Source organism: Trichechus manatus, unplaced genomic scaffold (genome assembly GCF_000243295.1).
Source record: "Trichechus manatus latirostris isolate Lorelei unplaced genomic scaffold, TriManLat1.0 scaffold00059, whole genome shotgun sequence".
NCBI lineage: Eukaryota > Metazoa > Chordata > Mammalia > Sirenia > Trichechidae > Trichechus > Trichechus manatus.
The window spans coordinates 4542891-4553249 of NW_004443995.1; positions in this window are offsets into that span (position 1 = coordinate 4542891).

Here is a 10359-nt window from a genome sequence, read left to right on the forward strand (position 1 = left end):
AGGGGACATCTAGGTCAATTGGCATAACAAAGTTTATTAAGAAAATGTTCTGCATCCTACTTTGGTGAGTGGCGTCTGGGGTCTTAAAAGCTAGTGAGCAGCCATCTAAGACACATCAGTTGGTCCCAAACCACCTGGAGTAAAGGAGAATGAAGAACACCAAAGTTACAAGGAAAGCATTAGTCCAAGAGACAGAAACAGCCACGTAAACCAAAGACTGCAACAACCTGAGACCAGAAGAACTAGATGGTGCCTGGCTACCACCAATGACCTCCCTGACAGAGAACACAACAGAGAGTCCCTGTTGGAGCAGAAGAAAAGTGGGGTGCAGAACTCAAATTCTAATAAAAAGACCAGACATAATAGTCTGACTGAGACTGGAGGAACCCCAGAAAGCATGGCCCCCAGACTCTCTGTCAACCCAGCACTAAAACCATTCCTGAGGCCAATTCTTCAGTCAAAGATTAGACTGGACTATGGGACATAAAATGATACTCGTGAAGAGTGTGCCTCTTAGCTCAAGTAGATAAATGAGACTAAATGGGCAGCTCCTGTCCGGAGGTGAGATGAGAAGGCAGAGAGGGTCAGGAGCTGGTTGAATGGACACGGGAAATCAGGGGTGGAAAGGAGGAGTGTGCTGTCACAGAATAAGGGGAGCAATTAAGGTCGCATAACAATGTATACATAAATTTTTGTATGAGAGAATAACTTGAATTGTAAACATTCACTTGAAGTACAACAATAAAATTTAAAAAAGAAGAAGAAATTTTAAAACTCTAAAGAAAAAGTTTTTTGTAAGAATATTATAAATGTTATTTACTTTCTGCCAGAAAAGGGTCAATAAACTAACTGGCCATAGAGGTGATTAAAGTCAAACTGTCACTAAAAGGAGCCATGTGTTTATTTCTGCACCTCTGCTCTCTTAGCACAGCTACTCTTGAGACAACTGCAATAAATATATTTTGTGGAAAAAAAAGAAGGGAGGTAGAGAGACTTTGGCTTGCTTACTTTGGACACGTCATCAGGAAAGACCAAATACTAGAAATAGACATCATGTTTGGTAAAGTAGAAGTTAGTGAAAACAAGGGAAACCCTCACTGAGATAGATTGATACAATAGCCACAACAATGGACTCAAACATACCAATGATCATGTAGATGATGCAGGACTGGGCAACGTTTCGTTCTGTTTTATCTAAGGTCACCATGAGTCAGAGCTAACTCAACCAACACCTAACAACAATAACAGTACATAGCAGATGAGGAAACTGCTTTGTAAATTGTTTTACTAATATATTGTGAATATTTCCTCATGTCATTAAATAACATCAGGCAGATCCTTTTTCCTGGTGGCATAGTGCCACTCTGGAGCCCTGGTGGTGCAGTGGTTAAGAGCTCAGCTGCTAACCAAAAGACTGGCAGTTCAAATCCACCAGACACTCGTTGGAAACCCTGTGGGGCAGTTCTACTATAAGGGTGGTAAACTTTGTTGATGTAGTCTTGATAAAGTTATGTACATTACTGGCTCATGGCCAGCCTGTGGTTTACTTTGATCTCTTGCTTCCCTTTACTCACAACCGATTTTGACCAATGCTTTTCTGTCTTGTGTTTGTAGAGTCCGCAGTTCCTTCTCAAAAGATTTCACCAGGCACGTGTCACTGTTGATTCTTATTTTGCTTGTTTATGATGCTGGCTCTACAGAGCTGAAAGGACCAGTAAGTGACTGTCTGACCCTTGCCCATGAATTATGGAGTTGTTCCTTACAATAACAACCGATGGACCTCTCATTCTGGTGGCATGCCTGCCTCCACTGCTCTCCCGGGCTGAGCTCCCTTCTCTCCACTATGCACCCTTGACCCGACAGGGTCTGCGTGGAAGCCCTTGAAAAATGAGCACCAGTTCTGCCCCCATTATCAGGAGGAGAGTGGAGAGATCAGAGCTGACCCTTGTCCAGAAGCTCAACAATGGAGACAGGTTACCAATGAAAGCCCAACAGGGGATGGAGGGAAGTAGGCTTTACTGAGCACCTACTGTGTGCTGGGTCCCATGAGAAGGGCTTTTACATACACCATCCCATCACATCTCAATCCCATGGGAGCCAACCTTTAGTTTTTACATTATTATAAATGAAGAAACTGAGAGGAGATGAGGTTAAGGTGCTATTTGAGTGACTAGAAGAAAGGAGAGAGAAATCTTGTTTAATTTCCAGGGTTTCTTACATCAGGCAAATAAAAGAATGAACTTTTATATGAGGACAGAGTGAAGTACTGACACTTTCTAGCCTAGAAAGTCTAAGAAAGGATATGTTCAAGAACTATAACATGGAAGAAAAGTTGCTGCTTGGCCATGAACTGGTTCATCGAACCCCAGGTTCGTGGAATGGAAGAGACCCAATGTACCAGGGTTAGGCAGTTGTTAGGCCCTCAGCCCCTGGAGCCCACCACTCAGGTTCACATCCTGAGCAAGCCACTTAACCTCCACTTCAGTTTCCTCATCTGTGTGACAAAGGATAATAATCATGGTATCACATCATAAGGTTTCTTTAAAGATTAAAAGAAAAAACCTATATAAAGCACCTTGCAGAGTGCCTGGTACCCTAGTACCGTTGCAGTAATTATGGGGCATGTTTTATAGCATTGAAGAGGTAACTGCTGATCAAAAGAAAGCTTACTTTACAGGGTGGGAAGTAAACTCACTCAACTTATTGGCCCAAAAGTTGGCACAAACTGAAAATACAATTAGAATAAAAAAAGGTTAGGTCACAGTTGGGTAACATTTTCTCTACCATAAGCCAATGACACACAGGGGAGGAAAATCCATTTCTGGCCCCATGTAAGTCGAAGATGCCATCATCAACCGTGAAGGGAATTCAATTAGTTACTGGTTGCCATGCCAATGCAAACATCACCCTCCGCCTACTCTAGCATCAACACTTTTGAATAAATAACAGTGATAATAGCATGCACTAAAATGCTATTTTTAAAAAAAGTGCTTCTGTCAAAAGTCTGGTTTTTAGAAGTAATTGCTATAAGCCAGATAAAAATCAGCATAAAACCCCTAAAATGTGTTGAGTATAATCACAGAAGAGGAATCTTCTGTAGATTATGAAAAGACTCTTAGGAGTCTTCTTTTTATGGGGAGGTGGTTCCCTCCTAACATTCCAGGCTTGACCAAATGTCCCCTTGTGGTGTCAGAAACTGAGCTTTGGATAGATGAAGTCCCCAGTTCAAGACTGCCCTCCGTACACGCTGAAGCCTGAGTGGATCTCTGGTCTTCTTCGAATATTACTTGAATGTCTGCAATTCTGTGATGTGTACCTAAAACTTTAAAAATTTTTGACTTAAGAATTTAGCTTCTCAGAATCAATCCTAAGAAAGCCCTTACAGACATGCAGTAAAATTTATAGTAACAAAAACGAACAAAACACACACACATAAAGAGCAAAAAAAGAAATAACCTAAATGTCCAAATTAAATTGTTGTGCATCTATATGATAGCATATGATGAGCTATTAAAAATGAGCCTGTCAAAGAACAGTTGATGATGCAGGGAAAATACCAAATATTGTTAAGTGAAGCAGCAAGCAGGTTACAGAGCAGCTGATTCAGTAAAATAAAAATTTGATGTACGTGTGCAATTTTATGCAAATACATGCATAGGGAAAATCTAGTAGTGTGTTACTATAAAATGTTAATAATGGTTATTTCTGGGTGGTAGGATTACAGGTAGCTTTTGTTTTTCCTTTATGCCTTTCTATATTTTCAAAAACCATTTTCTATGATGATTGTATAATTCTTTGGTAATCGGAGTAAAACCCAGAAACTGTCATCCACGGAGACCCGAGGGCCGACTCTGTGTCTGGTGCGTGCAAGGGAAGGGCCAGGGAGGGCTGCACTTGGGTCATCAGTGCCCAGGCTCCCTCCTCACCCAGGGCACCAGGGGTCAAGTGTGAGGTGTGAGCCAGGATGACTCAGTTCAAGTCTGTGATGCGCTGGCCTCAGACTGAAAGATTTGTCAGCTCCCTGGAGAAGCAGCATTTCTCACTCCTTGAGATTGGCCCCACCCAGCCCCACTGTTAGTAGTGTTTGAGTGTCTCCAATCAGTCTGTATACTCTGGTCCTGGCTTGGCCGCAGATGCTGCCCAAACACGAGCTGGTTTTCCAATGGAAAGCCCATCAGAAGGGACAGATGGTTACTTAGGCTTGTAGATGCTCCACATATGCTTTTATGACAAGTGAAGCCCCATCATCACCTGGCCCTCTCTCCCCACAACTCCATCTCTCTGTTCCCAGGGAGCACCATGTAAAAAAAATAATCAGAAAAGCTGTATTCCTCCAAACACAGTGCTGGCCATTTTGTAAGAATATGACTGTGTTGATGACCAAAGTCAACTCAAAGGTGGACATCTCTCTTCCTGCAGTATTTCTCAGTTTAGTCCTGCAATCACATGCCCAAAAGTTTCTGGCATGAAAACGCAGATGTCTGTGTCTCACCCAAGTTCTAACAAAATCAGAATTTCTGGGAGTGGGAGATAATTCCAAGTATTCTAGAATTGAAGAACCACTTCCCCAAGAACTGAAAAAGGGTAAGCGAAAATGCACAAGCACTGGGGCTAAGCAGCATGCAGGGACGCCTTGCCTGAGCTGGGCATTCCATTTCTGTGCACTCCTATCTAAAAAAACCTACCATTTATTGAGTGCCTACTTTGGAAACCCTGGTGGCATAGTGGCTAAGTGCTACAGCTGCTAACCAAAAGGAGGGCAGTTTGAATCCACCAGGCACTCCTTGGAAACTCTATGGGGCAGTTCTACCCTGTCCTATAGGGTTGCTATGAGTTGGAATCGACTCGACGGCAATGGGTTTGGTGTTTTGGTTTGGCACTGTGCGCTAGACACATACGTTATCTCAGATAATCCTCTCAACCCTACTCCCACAAAGCTTTTTATCTAGATGAGGAAATAGTAAGAGAGTTTGCTGGAACTCATACTCAGAGCAGACCCATTGCTGTCCAGTCGATTCCAACTCATAGCAACCCTATAGGACAGAGTAGAACTGCCCCATAGGGTTTCCAAAGAGCAGCTGGTGGATTCGAACTGCTGACCTTTTGGTTAGCAGCCGAGCTCTTAACCACTGTGCCACCAGGGCTCCAGAACTCATATAAGAGTTCTTTTATTTGAACTTGAATGCTGTAAATTGTTCCTTGTTACCTCTTTCTTCTGGTTCTTCTCTTTCCTGCTCAAACCTAACCTAACTTGCTATCTTTAGCTCAAAACACATTGTTTCATCTGAGATGAAACTCCTAAGACTCTCCACACTGCTCATCCTATGCTAGGTCCCTTCACTAAATGGTTACTCTCAGTGGTTTTACAAGTCAGAGGTTGTGACTGCATAACTGCTTGTATGGTACATAGTGGGGGCAGGGCAGTGGTGGTTCAGTGGTAGAATTCTCGCCTTCTACGTGGGAGACCTAGGTTCGATTCTGGCCCGTGCACCTGATGCACAGCCACCACCTATCTGTCAGTAGAGGCTTGCTTGTTGCTATGATGCTGAACGGGTTTCAGTGGAGTTTCCAGACTAAGAACGATATTGGAAGAAAGCCTGGCAATTTACTTCCAAAAATCAGTCAATGAAAACCGTGTGGATCACAACGGTCTGATCTGCAACCGATCGTGCGGATGAACCAGAACCGAGAAGTAGTTTGGTTCCGTTGTGAATGGGGTTTCCATGAGTCAGAGGCCGACTGGATAGCAGCTAACAACAACTACAACAAAACCATGGTGCATAGTGCAGGATGGGGGATGGGTTCAGCACAGGGCTGACCTGTACTTATGAGCACTTGCTCCCTGTCCTCCTCTCTGGACTCTGTTGACGAGGTGAGTCAGGCTGATGAGGTGAGTCCAGGCTGCCATGTTTCCACCATGTGATCCCTGTCAATACTCTACCCCCTCCACCACTACAACTAACAGATCTGGGTGTGTCAGAAATGGCTGATTGTCCCCAGTGACTGCCTAGTCAAAGAATACATTTCCAGGGCTCCCTTGAAGCTAGCTTGGGGAAGTGACTACGCTCTGTCCAATGGTACGTGAGCGGAGGTGATGCGTGCAATGTCAGGGCTACGCCTTTCCACCGTCCTGCTGGCTGCTGTGTGGGTGTGGTGGTCCGCCATCTTGGACCACGAGGTACAAGTATTCACCTAGAAATGACAGAACAGCAAACCACAAGGAGCATAGCCTGTCGCCGGCTTTGCAGAGGAGAGCCACGCGGCAGCTTAGATTTTCTTAGAGAGAAACAGACATTGATCTTGCTTAAGCCAACTGTTATTTGGGATCTCCCTGTTGCAGGACTCAAACTGATACCTTAACAAATGCACGGGGTCAATCAAAGTTCTTTCCCAGGAATTTGGAATTGGGACCCTGGGAGTTATGTGTGGGAGTCCACAGGTCATGGCTACAGTCAGAGCCATGGCAAGCCAAAGTGTGAGTTGGCAAGAAAAGCTGGCTAGTGGAGAGAGGAGGTGAAGCAGACTTGCAGTGAGGACGAAGCAGAGAAAGGAGACCAGGGAGAGGGTGGCTGCTACCATTCTCGGGGACATCCCGGTTCCTAGCACAGTTCCTGTAGGGCCCAGAGGTATTTCTTACTGTTGAATTTCACATAATTGCCCTGTATTCTTTTTACTTGAACTACTCTGAGCAGGTTTTACCTCCTTGCAACCAAGTGAGCTGTAATTAAAATAAAGTGCCTTTTATGATTACATTACTATATTTTACTATAAACTATATTATAGTTCTCCAGATCTCAGATCACATTTTTTTCTCACATTTTAATATTTCTGAAAGTGGGATGTACCTTTTATCTCATGTTTATGGTTAATGTGTCAATGTATTATTTTTTCCTCTCAAAAGTTAGTAAATCAGGGCTTTATCTCCCCATCATCCTCTTCCATTTCAATGGATGCTTCTTAAGGGAAGGGCTTTGTCCCATTCACTACCTTAACCCAGGGCCCAGAACAGTGCCTGGCACACGGCAGATGCTCAGTAACTGTCCAGCAGTTGAATGAAGAGCCCAGTCAGTCACGAGTGTCATCAAATCAGAGGAGCTGCCCCAGGACACAGCTCCCTAAGTGCCCACTAATTGTCTCCCAGTCATGAACTCACATTTTCCATGGCCACACCATACTTTGGCCCAAGCTATTTCCAAAGCCCTGAGCACATTCTCTCTTCTCTCTTCCTTTATTTTAAACCCCCGTTCCAACTCTTAAATCTTCATACCAGCGTCCCTCTTCTGAGAGCTTTCTCAGACAAACTGACCCACCAGTGCATTGACATCACCACCGTCTCTGTCCTCTCTCCCTGCCATCATGTACCACCCTCCAGGAAAGGCCAGTCATCGTGTATCTCACCACTGGAATCATCAGCTCCTTTTGGGCACAACATTTGAACTTTTCTTGGCAGCCCAGCAGGGTGTACAGGATGAAGCATGTTCACCACCATCAACCTTTCCCTTCCTGGGCATGGTGATGATGGTGATCTGGTGCCCAGAGAATCTTCTGCCTCCCAACAAACTGTTACGGGCTCTGGGAACCAGTGGAGAAGAAGAAACTAATCCCTTTGAAACCCTAGACACTTGGTTCATGTCAACACATGTTATCATGAGCAGTTACCATGGATTAGGTCCTGAATGTGGACCGGGTGATATGCCGAGCTGGTTAGAGGCATTTTTTCATATGCTCCTCTCTCCAACTGTATGAGGTAGGTTCTCCTCTGCTGGGTGCTGGGGATGCAGAATGAAAACAAGTGAACGTGGTAAAGGCTCTAACCAAGGAAGAACAAGGACCTACTGCAGGAGGGGAGGGGCCTAGGCCTGCCGTGGGAGCTGCTCTTCCTGTTGCTTTGCCTCCTGCAAAGCAATTCCTGCCCATTGTGGCTACAGTTGGAGGAGATGCTGATTCAAGCCCATATGCAGTGTGAGGGCAGGCCTATGGGGCTGCTTCCTGCCTGGGAGCTCCCAACTGTGAGAAAATCTGGTCCGTGGTCTCAGGCCTGGAATGCCGGGTCACCCAAACCTCGTGTGACATTTAGGTCTCCGGTTTTCCTGTGTTTGGGGCTGGCCCAGGATGACTTGGGGATCGGGCTGTTTCCCCGCCCCATGCAGGACAAGTGGCAGCCCAGGCAGGCCCTGCCCCACATCCTCAGGAGACCCATCCCCTACCCAGCCAATGTCAGAGAGGCTGACAAAGGGCCTACTCAGGGTCTCCCTGGCCCTGGAGCTAAGATGGCAGGGCCTGAGGAAGGGCAGTCAGAGGGGAGAGGAGACCAGCGTCAGCGGGCAGCAGTGTGCTGGTCTTGCCTGGAAGGGAAGGATGGAGCTGAGGTGCAGGGATTAGGTCACCAGGAGGTCACTGGTGATCTTCAGGAAGGCACTTCTGGGGAGTAGAGTGGGGAGCTGGGATGTGGGGTCAGGGGCTCTCCCTGGCAGGAGGAGCATGATCTCAGGAACTGAAAGGGACCTTGGCCTCAGGCTTTCCAGGACAACCTGGTGTCACCTGAGCCGATGTCACCGAGGGGACCCCGCCCCAGATTCTCAGCTCTTCCTCCTGAAGTCCTGGCTTGGGGGGTGCAGCCTGAGGCAGAATGCGGGCCCCTCAGGGCTGCCCTTTGGAGCTGGCCAGGCAGGTTTACAGAATAATTACATGGGCCGGGTGTGGAGAGTGTTTGCATATGATATGCATATGATTTGCACATGAATAGCCTGCTCTTTCTGTTCCTAGGCAATTTTCAAGTTAAATGTTAATTGACGCTGCCCTTAGGGTTTTTATTTCTTGATTCTGCTTTCTCTGTTCCTTCTCACCCACTTGCTGTCAGTGACTCACACCTCTGTATGGTGAGGGAGGGGGAGGGAGATGGCAGGGCAGGGCTGGGAGGGTGGGCTGAGGCGCTGAAGCACAGTGCTGGCCACGCTGGCCGACGCCAGGTGGGGTGGGATGCGGGGCTGACGGGAGCTGAGTTGTTGGGGAGGTCTGACATCTCCTATGTACAGAAGAGCAACAGGGCCAGGGGCTCAGAGTGGGAGAGGGATGACTAGGTGGAGTAGGGAGCATTTTTAGGGCAGTGAAACTCTTCTGCATGACACTATTATGGTGGACATATGACATCATCATGCATTTGTCAAAACCTATAAAATTGTGACTCTTAATGTAAATTGTAGACTTTAGTTAGTGATACTGTTTTAATATTGGTTCATCAATTATAAGAAATGTACTATAGGAATGCAAGATGTTAATAATAGAAGAAACAGTGGGCTGGGGAGAGAGAGGGTATATAAGAACTCTGTACTTTCTGTACGATTCTTAGTAAACCTAAAGCTGCTCTAAAAAATAAAGTCTATTAAAGAAAAAAAAGCAACAGATATATGAAGTAACACAACAGCCAGTGCTGTTAGAGAAACTTCGCAAGATCTCCCCTGCCCAGTCAAGAGCGATCTCTCACATGTGGAAATGGTGGTCCCGAGGCCCCACTCCAGGCCAGCTGCCTGCCTGGCCCTGAGCTCCCATTCACAGTGGCATGAAAGCAGGGAAGGATGAACCCTGTTGTGGGTATAGCAGTGCAGAGCAGCGGTTAGCTCACAGGCTCCGGGGTCCACTGTACCTGAATTTGGAGCCTTGCTCTGTTTTTTACTAACTGTGCAACTTTGGGCAAGTGACTTGCTGTCTGTGTGCCTCAGTTTCCTCTTCTGTAAAAGTGAATTCCTAATAGTGCCTAACTCATACTGGCATTGTGGGATGAAGCACTTATCCCAGATCTTGCCTGGCACACAGACTGTGCACAGTGCGATTGGGCTCTAGATATTCACGTCCCAGGTGTGAGGGTCCTCTGGTCCCAGCCGTTGCGCACTGCAGCGCGTCCCCAGCCAGCATTTGATCATCCAGCTCTGGCTTGAACAGTCCCTGAGGCAAAGGCTCACTATTTCTGTTCTCCTGAGGGTTGTTTATGACACACACATTATAACCACATTAAAGGACCTTTGAAAAGGGAGCTGAGAGCTTTTCCAGGCAGTGCCTTCTGTTCTTGAATGGCTATCATTAGGAGAAAGAACTTCCTTGGGCTGAGTTGAAATCTCTTGCCTGGCACCACCGCTGGGAATGAACTCAAGGCCTGTCCTCTGGGGTGGCGCAGGCTGTTAACTCCCTCTTTCCTCTGAGGGCTCATCAAAGATTTCAGGGTGATGCTCACTTCCTGGGTCTGCTCATCCTAAGCCCCTTGGACAAAACACCTCCTGTTTGCCCCAGAACATGGTGGAGCCACACACAGTGGTCTACCCTGATGCACTGACGAGGTGGAAACCCCTTTTGGGGTTTTCCTAC